This window comes from Lepidochelys kempii, chromosome 2 (assembly GCF_965140285.1).
Source record: "Lepidochelys kempii isolate rLepKem1 chromosome 2, rLepKem1.hap1, whole genome shotgun sequence".
Taxonomy (NCBI): Eukaryota; Metazoa; Chordata; order Testudines; family Cheloniidae; genus Lepidochelys; species Lepidochelys kempii.
The window spans coordinates 208625674-208638537 of NC_136381.1; positions in this window are offsets into that span (position 1 = coordinate 208625674).

Sequence of the window (12864 nt, forward strand, 5' to 3'; positions counted from 1 at the left end):
GGGGAGAACCGACCACAAAGGAGATGCTCTGGACTGAAGTGAGTTGCTCCATGCCAGTGTGCTTATGCCAGTTAACAGAGCAGAAATCTGGCTCTGACTATTCAGTCAAAGGTCTAACTGAATAAAAACACCCTTGCCCTGTAGCTCTCCAAACTCTGGCACTGGCAGACAGCAAGGGGAGTGAGTTCCAAAGGTTTATGTATTAAATTCCCTAGCTGGCTGCTGTACAGCCAGTCCCACTGCCAATCAGACAGCTCTGATAGATAGTGTTCATGGAGAGTAGTAGACTGATCAGAAGGATGCTGCCAGCCCCCGACTAGCTAGGTATTTCTCATTCATTGCTCTTCTTGATTAGAGGGAATGAAGTGCTTGCAGGAACCACAAGCCAAGTAATTTACGGTTAACAGATTTCTCTATACATTTCTGAGGCATACACAGTAGTTGGAAGGCTTCCAATATTAGCCTAGGGAATTTATCAGCTTGAAAACAAGCAACTGGCACATTTTCTGTTTATTTTGTATTTCTCAGGGTTACAACACAAATTTCTCAACTTCATGAACTCTCCAGAAGAACTAAAAGTTCAGTGGAGTTGGCCTTTTCCTTCCTTCCTTTCCTAACCATCCTTTTCTCCTCCTCTAATTCTGAAATGTCTGAGCATACCCAGAACCTCACCTAGAGGACTCTGCCATTGGCATAAGCAGGATCTGGAAAAGTCAGGCCTATACCCTTCAGTTCTCAAACTGGGAGTTGCAATCCAACCGCTAGGAAATATTTCACACTTGAAATATTAGTGCTTTCTCCATTTGTCTGTCTGTCTAATGTGCCCATATCTTCGCTAACTCTTGTGGGGAACTGCATAGGCTGGGGGATTGTCGAAGGAGTCTATAGGAATTAAGGCCCCCAAACCACCAAGATAAATACGATTTGGGTGTCTAAATCCTTTGGGTTCCTTTGGAAACACTGGCCCGAGAACATCTGATTATGTAAAATTTCTATTGTGCTCTTGTGCCTGTATCAGAAAGGGAGTTTGGATGTTTTATGTTAAGGTACAGCTGAAAGTGTTTTACCTGTTGGGATTTGCGGTCATGTCTCCTTCCCAAATGTCTTCATTTATCCTGTAAGCATTGCTGACATCAGTAACCCCTAAAATATGCAAGCAGCTACAGTCTGTATGCTGCTGTGTTAATAATGTAACCTTCCATAGCATGAAATATACAGAACACTAATGGTCTGAGCTCAGGTTTTGGCAGGTAGATGAAGGAGGAATTAATTGTAAGCAACATTTAAAAAGTTAGATGTCTCTCTGTGATGCTGTGTATAAGAAAGATGACCATTTGTATCATTGTTACCATTGTTACACAATTATCATAAATCTTGTACAAAGTATGACATGTAAGGTATCAATAGAAAAGTTATGATTTGCTAAGTATGATTATCAGCCCACACCACTTCCTGCAGCTCCCACTGGCCGGGAACGGCAAACCACGGCCACTGGGAGCTGTGGGCGGCCGTCCCTGCGGACGGTCAATGTAAACAATGTAAACAAACTGTCTTGCGGCCCACCAGTGGATTACTGTGACTGGCTGTGTGTGGCCCATGAGCTGCAGCTTGTCCACCACTGCCTCAGACAGTGTGGAGCCAATGCTCACCCCCTCTGATTCAGCAAAACACATATGGGCATGTGATATGCTCATGTGACCCTAGATTCCATCTTGGGCCAGTAACTTTCCATTCACCAGGAGTGTGAGCTTTATTTTGGACAGTAAATTTCCAGGCACATGGCAAAGGATCTAAAAGACACCCAAGACACCTCCATTTTGCCTCTTTCTGATGCTCTAACTTCTCTGGACTGTGGACTTACAACAAAAAAGGACTATTTTGAATTATGGACTGAGGACCTTCCAATCTTTTGGAAGTTACCAGAGAGACTTTTTGCAATCCAGCAGACTATTCCATCACTGCTACAATCCTGAGCTAAGGACTTTTCAATCATTTGTATGTGTATGATCTATTAAACATGTATAACTCTTCTTTTCTTTTTTAATAAATCTTTAGTTCGTTTACTAAGGATTGGCTGACAGCATGATATTTGAGTCAGATCTGAAATGTATATTGACGTGGGGGTAAGTGTCTGATCTCTTGGGACTTGTAGAACCTCGTATATGATGAATTAGGTTTTCAGTAACCCCTCACTATATTAGACCTGTTTGTCTCGCTGGGAGCCAACGGCTGGAATGCCTAAAAGGGACTGTGTTTGGCTTCTGGTTATCCAGTGTGGTACTTCAGAAGCTCTTTTGTTACTGGTTTGGTGAATTTAATTATAGAATAAACCCTCAGTTGTGGGGATTGTCTGCCCTGATTCTTGCAGTCTGTCCTGATTGTGGCATTCTCAGTGTGGTCCATTCCAGGCACCCAGTCACATTCTCCCTATCATCAATCCAAGTAACAGCATACAGAAATAAAGTTATTTGGCTCCTTCTATCATATGCAGCAGAATCTCAAAGGATGTAGAAAGGAAACACAAAGCCCACCTTGATATTTAATTAGTTATAAATGACTGGCGATTTGCAGGTGGTCAGACTCAGGTGATATATTTTACTAATGACGACAAACACTTAGGCATACATTTTCAAAAATGACTAGTGATGTTGAGTGTCTCGGTTCTTGGGTACCCAAACAGAGACACTGTCACAGAGCGGTCTGCTCCTTTAAGGGCCGGGGGAGCAGCCAGCCCTCGTCTGGGAGAGCAGCTGAACAGGCAGGTGCTGGGACTCATCTGACCTAGCCGGACAACATCAAGGAATTGGGGCTGATGAGTCTCAGCTGGAGGATATAAATGAGGGAGCCTGGAAGTAGACAGGAGAGGCCTGGGAGCAGACTGTCCTGGGACTGCAGTAGAGGTCTGTGAGAGGGTGAGTGGTCTCCCTGTCTCATCTCCCCCAATTGGAAAGGGTCTTGCTGCTGACAGTGAGAGAACCCCACAAGATAGGTGGGGAACAGGGTCATTACTTTTTGTTGTTCTTCCATGTTTCCTTTTTTTTTAATGTGAGAATAAATAGGGCATTGAAGTAAGGGCTACACACTGAACTGGGCATGGTGGCTTGATTTCCCCATGCTGATGATTAAGCCTACCAGCCTATGGACAGCTTAAAGGGGGCCAATGAAAACCTCCCTGATAGGTTGCAAATTGGGCATTCAAAACCACTAGTTACCTTTGACAATGTAGGCCTTGATTTTTAGGGCTGACCTTTAGCAGAAATGGGTTGAGAGCAATTTAGAACATGCAGTTACATTCATAAGGAGCTGCTTGAGTATGCATCTGATGAAGTGAGCTGTAAGGTGCCACAAGTACTCCTTGTCTTTTTGTGCATATAGACTAACACGGCTGTTACTCTGAAACCATTCATAAGTTGTTCATCCCAAAGTATGATCTTACCCTAGGTTTGTTTTACATTCCTAGTGTACTTAGCTGGGGCTGCTATTTGTGTTTGCTTATTTAATTTTTATTCCAATTTTTTCCCATAAATACTAAAACTCAAATGCTGATGAAGTTATTTGTTTAATTCAGTAAGCTTTCTTTATCTGTACGGTGACTGGAGGTGAGGGCTCTGTACATCTGTGTTCTTGTTAGTACCTTGTGAAGTAAATTAACTACCATATTTTATATAGCAAATTCCCTAAGAGTTTTTAAATCTTCATCTTAGTAGCTTATTATGAAAATGCAATAAATAAAGTAATTCACCATTACACAATTTTTGCTGTGTACTACCGAGAGATGTCTCGTGTGCCCCAGGGGTATGCGTACCACAGTTTGTACTAGAGTAAAATACTTATAATGGGGCAGATTGTGCCAGTTTACAGATGTATATTCAAGAATTTGCCATCAGAGGCAACAGAGTTCTGTTTAAAAACTGGTTGCACATTATGGCTCCATGTTACTACATGTACTAGCAACAGCAGAGGGCCTGATCGGTCTACTGCAGGGTATGAGTAACTCCTCATCGCCTTCCCTTTAGCAGGTCAGCACTCACACAAAGATATGAAATGGAAGATAAAAGAAGTGGCAAGAGTCAAGGAGCCAAATTCTACTCTTAATCACACCAGTATAATATTGGAATAAGTCAATAGTTTTTAATTTACAGCAGCATTTGGCCCAATGGATATGCAACGATTTTTATTTTAATGTGACCAAAGTGCTGTAATGGCTTAATCCTGCTCTACTGACTTCAGGTATTAGGTCAATGATGAGGGCTTGTGAAACTCTCAACCTACATATCCAGACTTGAAAAAGTTTTCTATGTACAGAATTTCCTTTGTCTCTGAGAGGAACTCCACACTTGGAGGGCTTGCAGGTGCGGCCCCTAATTTTCTGTACTGAATTATTTGTTTCACCAGACCTAAAACAGGAAGCAGCAATGGTTTACCGCATGGTTTCATTGTATCTTCTGTGAGTGCCTCTATGTATTTTGTTGAAATGCAGTTTCCTACAGCAGTGCTGCTCAGTGGATCTTAACAGCTGTCAGCAGCAACTCAAGGAGTAGCTGAGTGGGATTGCTTTGCCCAGTAGCAGCAGAACACACTTTCAAAAAAGATTAATAATGTTTAAGGCCAGAAGGGACCATTGTGATCATCTACCCTGATCTCCTGTATAACACAGGCCAAGGGGACTTTCCTGCATCACTTCATGTTTGCACAAGCTCATAGAAAGACTATGCTAAAGCAATGCACTGGTCTCCATAAACTGATACCAACCCGTGGATCTGACGCATGGAATACAAATCTAAACACAGCTCAGGAAGGAGGGAGACTGCCACTGAAATTGTACAAAAATGTATAATTTCATAAGTGAAGTGAAAATCCTTCCCTGGGGCTTCACCTTGAGGCAGTGGGAAGGCTTTTGTGAGCTATGCAGGTGTGAGTTTTAACTCTTGCTATGGCCACCCAAGCCAGACAGGTCAAAGAGAAGGGATCAGACAAAAAGCAGTCCACTGATCCCCCCCCCAGGGTGTGGGTTGAGCAACTGGCCAACAGCCTAAGCTCGTAAGTTATGGAATCACAACAAGGTGACTGTTCTGGCAAACAGCCTGATCCATAGGGATGGCAGAGCTTGTTTATGTCCTCAGTGATGTCTGACAGCGCACGGAGGATTCAGACTCAGAAAGCAAAAATATCCCCAAAGAACGCAACTTACTTTCTTCGTCTCTCTTAATACAGCCAAGAAAAAAGAACAGGAATATAAATAGGTGTATATAAAAACCATTGGTGTGCATGGTGCTTTATCAACACATATAAGAAGGAAAAGTCTCTTTCACAAGGAGATTGCCATCTGTTAGACAGCTAGTGCACAAAAGCAATAGCAAGACTGGGGCAGCTTTCCCTTCTTTGCATGACACAGTGTAAAAGAATTTATTTGGGGAAATTGTCATTGCATAGCTGTGTGTGACTGGATTTGTGTCCTTTTGAAAGGGTAACTTTTTTTTTGTAGCTCACTTTGTGTTTCGTTTCTTCTAAAATAGATGCACAGTAACAAAAGATGCAATATATGGTAGTATGGTGCCCTCTGGTGGATATTCGAGTTATAAGCACCTACGGTTTTATCGCCACTGCCCAGTGATGCCACAACATTGCCAGATGTCCTGTATTGCTTAGAACCGTAAGTTAACAATGTAGCATTTCACTGATTTAAAAAAAAACTAAAAATCTTGTAATGCGCTATACAGTGCCTGTAAAGATTGTATCACACAGACTATAGAATAACCATTAAGCTCCTATAGATCTTTCTAGAGCAGCGAGTTTGGATTAATGTTAATGCTTTTAAGTGTGCGGGGCCATAGGCAGCACTGATGTAACTTCAAGGACTTCCATGTTTAGTTCAACTTAGCAATTTGAACTATAACATATGTGCTGAAACCCTAATTTTAGGCACCCAAAGTTGAAAATCTGGATGTCTGTTTTAATTAACCCACCAGAGAAGGGGAAAAAAAAAAAAAAGAAAAGAAAAAGGGGGAGGGAGGAATAAATTCTCAGGACATTGAGAGTCATAATTAATGTTTGCAAAGTGCTGCAAGATCCAGAAATAGAAGACCTAAGGGCCAGATTTTTAAAGGTATTTAGGCACCTAAAGATGAAGCTAGGTACAAAAAGGGGATTTTCAAAAGTACATAAGCATATTACTCCTATTAAAATCAATGAGCGTTAGGCACCTGGGTGCTTTTGAAAAACTCACTAGATGCACCTGCAGGCATCTTTAAACATTTAGCTTTAAGCGTAAAGTATTATTCATTACTAAGACCCTATTCCACCATCCTGCCTCATGCTCACTAGTACCGATGGGCACCCAAGCCTGAAAATTGTGGACCTATGTGGTTTTTTCTCAAGTTTGCATTCATCAGCAGCAGCCCTCCGGAGTCATGCCTCCCAGTCCCCTGCTTTTATCGCTAGACCATGCTCCCTCTCTCACTTGAAGTGTTTCATGAATATGGCCAGTGAGCATCTTTCAGGAATAACAGTGCGTTTTATAATAAAATAAATACAGGCAAGCTAAGGAGGTTTCCTCAGAGGCTCAGGAAGTTTCTTGTCACTTCCTCCCATTAAAGGTTGAGTTTGTAATCGATGAGAGGGATTTCCAGTTATGTGCCAGTAGCCTGATGGCACCCTTTAAGAGCGGAGAAGAAAGAGCAGCCTGCAGCTGAAGATGTGCTCTTTGCAGGATTAGGCCGTAAAATCCTTGTCTTTAAAACCTGACATACCAGCAGACCTAAATATCACAGGGGTTGGGAACCAGTGAGCTCCTCAGTTTGAATGTAATTCATATCAAACCAATGAGCAAATTGTTGTCTGGCTTGTGCCATCTTCCCATATCATGGCTAGCAGTGTGAGGAGGGAAGCAGACTCCACAGAGCCCACTCCCAACACTCGCACTGATAATGGGGGGGCACAGGAGGGGAGGTATATATCAACTTGGCTCTGTCACCAAGTCCAACCTATGGCATAGCTGTACCAGCACATTGGACAGTGTAAGCTGTTTATAGCTGGTGCACATTAACCTTTCCCAGAGCAGTGGGGAAATGTAGGTTTAAACTAGTGTAAATGGCAGATTCTCTATAACTTGACATCTTTAAATCCTGATTTGAGGGCTTCAGTACCTCAGCCAGAGGTTAGAGGTCTATTACAGGAGTGGGTGGGTGAGATTCTACGGCTTGCAATGTGCAGGAGGAGGTCAGACTAGATGATCACGATGGTCCCTTGTGACCATAGAGTCTGAGTCTAAGAGGAGAGGTTGCAACTCTCCCAGTTCTGGTCTTCCTCCTGGGTTCTTCCATGATCAGTGCAGCAACATGCTGCCCCTTGCTCTGGGTGGGTCATATAGTCACTATCTAGCCCTAAGCCATATCTCTCCACCTAGTCCTAGTGTACATAAAGTCCCCACAGTCCCTTCTTGGACATAGCTCATGTTTTGTATTTCTTCATTGTGGGGCACACTGCAGATTTAAATAACATTTAAGCCTCATTGGTAATATTTCTTGTGCTCATTAATATCCTGAGGGGCCAAACTATTGTTCAAATCTTCAATTAAAGTAACCATGATTTAAAACCAAGTAATCTGAGATGTTTTTCCTTTACTGGAGATGCCCTCATGCATCAGGATTAGACTCTAGTTTTCTATAGTGAGACTTCACGTATAACACGTGTTGTACTCAGTAAACAAGATATAAAAAGTAGATATTATAGCTGCTGAGTAGAGATCTATAAAGGGACCGTTTCATTCTTCATGAAATGGTTGCTTCTGAAATTGTGCTTTCAAATCCAATGCATTATTCAGTAACCACGTATGCCCCCCTCCACACCCGCAAAACCCAAAGGTTTTGGAGTACACTTTCCATGTGAAGCACCCTAGCAGATCTGACTGAAGTGTTATAAACGGAGGCCTACATTTTTCCAAAATGGACACCCAAACATGGGGCATCAAAAATCACATTTTAAAATTAAATAAATAAATTGTCTCAGTCAGATTTTCTGATATATAACACAAATTTTATAATTAGATCTGGTCAGAAAAAAAATGTCCACCAAAACTTTTCAATTTTTGCATTTTCAATGGAAACAACATTTCCCACAGAAAGCAGATCCTTCTTGTAACTGAAATCCCAATTTGGAAAGTTTTTTTTGACCAGTTCTATTTATAATCCCAGGAAATCTAAAGTTAAGGTTAATCTTAAAAGAAACATAACTATGCTAAGATGTAGAAATGCAGATAGATCACCCAAACAAGCTTAACTCTGCCCTATACTAACCATGTAATTATGGTTAGGACACTTTAGTGTGTTTAGTCCCAGCTTACATGAAACTGACTTTTAAAGAATTTTAGATTTTTTTTCTTCTGTTTTTTCCCTCATGGTGTCACTATGGGGCAGAGAGAGCTGGATTTCCACATGCGTATGGCATGCATGATTGGACCCTCACATCTCTACAATCAGAGACAGATTAAGATTTATTAGGGTCCTGTACACACAGAATATTTGGCCCCCCCAAAACCCCAGTGGCCCCAGACCTGGTGGGGGATGCAGCAAGAGGGTCATGCCCACCCACTTTTCAACATGGGCATAATAGCCTTGGCCAGGTGTGGAGGAGCAGCAGGGGCTGCAGTTTGCGGTAGTGGGCTGAGATGGGCCTTAGCCCTCACCTTGCCACAGTGCTCCACCCCTGCTCCTCCTCTTCCCCCAAGACTCCGCCCCCTAGCTAGGCTGGAAGCCCAGGCTGCTGTGGGGGGCCCCAGACTACTTGTTTATAAAAGGTAGTGTTGATTGAATCTGAGTTCAACCAGCTGCCAGGATAGAAACTCCTGGGAAAGATTAATGGACGAGAAGAAGAGAAAGATCTGTGGCCTAATTTTCTGCTGGTGCAAACTGGTGAGTCTCCATTGACCTCAATATAACTGTGCCAATTTAAACCAACAGAGTTTGTCCCTTGGCTTTTAAAAGGTGTCCTTTCGTTTTGCTTCTGGTCCATCTCTGAAAAAGAGATCCTGATGCTGCATTGTTATTGGTACATAAAACATGAGGTGATTTAACAATAACAATTGTGTCACGAGTTTATTTGCTGAAAAGCGGTTTTCATGGACGCCAGCACAAAGATCGCATATGGTTTCAAAATGATCATTCTTTCTTCTGTAAATAAAGCAAAAACTTAAACAAAAAAAACAAAGTAGCTTAGAAATCACTTTTGCATTCTCATTTGCTGAGAGTATTGATTAGTCAGGGCTGATTTGACTCTAAAGGTCTCACAGCCTCCCCACATTGACATGCTAAGCTGGCAGACTGGTTAAAAACAGATAGGAAAAAATTAATTCTGTATATATTAAAAAAAAAAAATCATTCTAGCAATCAATCACAATCTTTCCTTTGGTCCCTTTCATCATCTAAATGGCCCTTATGACCAGGCCACAAATCTTACAGGGATTGGGTGGGGGGAAACAGCTGCATATTTAATTTGAATACAGGGGTCGATTCACAAAGGCTGTGAGTTGTTACAACCCCAGCTATAGTGCCATGGCTCTTAAGTTCAAGCTGTAAATAGCTCACACTTTTTGCTTTGGAGGTCCCCAGTTCAATCTCTGATATGCCAGCCAAAAGGACAGTCATCATAAGTACTTACGGATACCTACATACTGCAGCAGCTGTTTAACGGCACAAATTCCCTGGATCTTGGGGACTCTCCAATGAGAGAGGCCTTGTTCCTAAAGATGAGAGAAATCTTTCACTGGATAATGATGATGATAATGGAGATATGAACAAATTTGGAATCATAAATGTCAGGATATATTAATTAGTTTTGAATCAGTGCAGGTAGAAATGGGACAGAAGGAAGGGGGAGAAGAAAAGAGAAGGCAGCCAAAAAGGCAATAATGCCTAGCTCCTATTTTGCACTTTTCACAGAGAGATCTGAAAATACTTTACAAAGAAATGCAATGTCTCCATCAGTGCCCTTTTATAGATGGGGGAAGCTGAGGCACTACAGAGGTGAAGTGACTGGTTCAGGGTCATGTATCACCTCATCATCAGAACTGAGACTAGAACCATAGGGTGAAATCTTACCCTGGTTAAAGTCAATAGGCATTTTACTATAGACTTCCAGGCAGCCAGGATTTCAACCCATGTCTGCTGATTCTCAGTCTAGACTGCCAGATCATACTGCCTTAGGCCCCAGTCCTGCGATCAACTGTGCACAAGCATAGAGATAAAAGTCAATTCTGTTTAAGCTAATTCAGAATGGTCAAAAGATGTTCTAAAAAGGCACTATAATAAGGAGGAAGAATCCCCAGGTTTTAACCTCATTGGCTTAAAAGCTAACCTTCAGACAAGTGAGTCCCAGTTCTACTTACAGTTACACCAATGTAATTTGCAACAGAATTTGTGAAGTAAATTGAAGATCTAGGGCCAAATTCTGCATTTGAGTTATACCCATGCAGTCCCATTGCTTCTAGCTGGGTTGCATGAGGTATAAATCGGCACAGAATTTGTCCCAGAAAAGAGAAATGTTTTCCATAAATAGTCTGTTCAAAGCACGCTATGATATCTCCATAGATAATAGCAAAGAAAGGAATTTTGTTCTGAGCAAAGGGAACAGTGATGAGAAGAAATCTCATTCCAAGTAGAAAGCTTTCTACTTGGTTACCATGCAATCTAATCCTGACAGTGCACCAGACTTGAAAAATGACATCCCCATCTCCAAGAATTGAAAGGTGTCAGAAACAGCAGCCATTCTGTTCTTTGGTCTAAAGCAATTATGAGCTCCTCACATACTCTAAAACAAGAATTGATTTTCATTTCTAGATTATCAAGATGTGGGAGCAAGTAGGTCAGGAAATCTGACCCTCTCATAACCTTGTGGATTGGATTGTTCTCAAACCTGTTCAATACTGAAAAGAATTGTTTAGGGGGAAAAATCCTTCTGTCATACTATGTGCCCCCTTGAAATCTCAGGGCCTCTTGCTGTCATACCTCTTCCTGCTTCATAATGTCCTGAAATAAAGATATATAGTTTAAGGTGTTTCTTTAAGAGGGAGCCAAATGCTAATGCATGACTATCAGATAGAGGAGGCTAAAACTACAGCAGCAGGGAGGAATTCTGGGTCAGGAAAGGGGGTGGCCCAGAAGCTGTGAGGACAGAAACAAAACCTGGCTTTTCAGGGAACCCCAGACTTGCTCATATCAGACCTGTGCTGCTGACTTTCACTGGCACCATATGTCTCATCTACCCAGTAGTACTATACTGTGTTATAATAATGCTACATTTATACAGCATCTTTAATTGCAAAGAAGATCCCAAAACACAGTGCAAACTTATGCCCTGATTCTGCTCCCATTTAATTCAATGGACGTTTTACCATTGATTCCCTTGGGAGCAGGATCTAGCCCTTAAACTGAAATACAAACTATTTTAGTTACCCACCACTGAAATTCAGCCACTTCTGGGTGAAATGACACAGATTTTTAGTAGCACTCATTAACACAAATATTTAATGACCGGTTTCAGAGTAGCAGCTGTGTTAGTCTGTATCCGTAAAAAGAAAAGGAGGACTTGTGGCACCTTACAGACTAACAAACGTATTTGAGCATAAGCTTCCGTGAGCTACAGCTCACTTCATCAGATGGATCCGATGAAGTGAGCTGTAGCTCACGAAAGCTTATGCTCAAATACGTTTGTTAGTCTGTAAGGTGCCACAAGTCCTCCTCCTTTTCTTTTTACAAATATTTAAAGGACAGGATTAAAAAAATATATTATCCAAACTATAACTACAGGCTGGTTTAGTTAGGGCAGAATGCAATTGTTAAGTTTGAATTGGGCCAACACAATCTATTTGTGTTCCACATCTGCAAGAAAAGTAAGTGAGGATATATGGAGAGCTAATGGGAAGAGACATAAGAACACCTATATGCATATAGGTTCAGTGTAGCCATGCAGAGAGCAAAGGAACAACAAAACATACAGATGGTTTACAAGTTCAGAAAGAATGTAGCCGATAACCAGAATTTCAGACCATAGCACAAACAATTGCTTTATTTTAGCTCCATTTTTAAAACTAATGTGCTTCCCTGAAATTAGAACCAAGAAAAGGCCATTTTACTTTTGTCGTGTTCTACTGGTGAGTTAAATCAGGAAAGATTCAAAATAAAAACAGCACCTAACAGGAGATCCCTGCTGATGATTTTCAATCTGTTTAGCGCTAGCCTTCGAATTTAGAAAGCTAAAGTGAAATCGTCTAAGAACAGACCACATTCAAGCTAATAAATAAATGCAAATGTTTTGTTTTTAGGATAAAGAACTCCAAAACAGGAAACTAAAGCACAATGGCTCTGCATGAATAAATGCTATAAAATTAGGGCAGGCAGCTGGCAAATCATTAATTAACAGTAGTAATGGTCTCAAACTAGTGCTCTGGGGACTCCACAGGAAATAGGAAGTACAAGTATGCTGGCCTGGTTTCAGTTATGCATGTGACCTGGTTTCTTTTTCATAAATGATAAGAAAAAAATGCATGCCTGATCCACAGTATCACACCAAACATCACCAGCAGCTTTTGAGATAACACATAATGAACGAGTCACAGCACAGAAAGCTTTCTGTAAGCATTCCCCCAAACCAGGCAAATGCAAAATGTATTCTAGGATACTAAGCATACCGTGCTGGATAATTAAAGTCATCATAAGGACCATTATAGAGAAAACCAATCTTAACAAAAATTGTAGTACTGGGACTTTTATTTACATTTCAGCCTAATTTTTACCTACCAGATGATTCATATTGTTTTCCAAAATGTCTCCAGATATGTCAAGTGAATAGCACCATGCTTAAGTGCTCAGC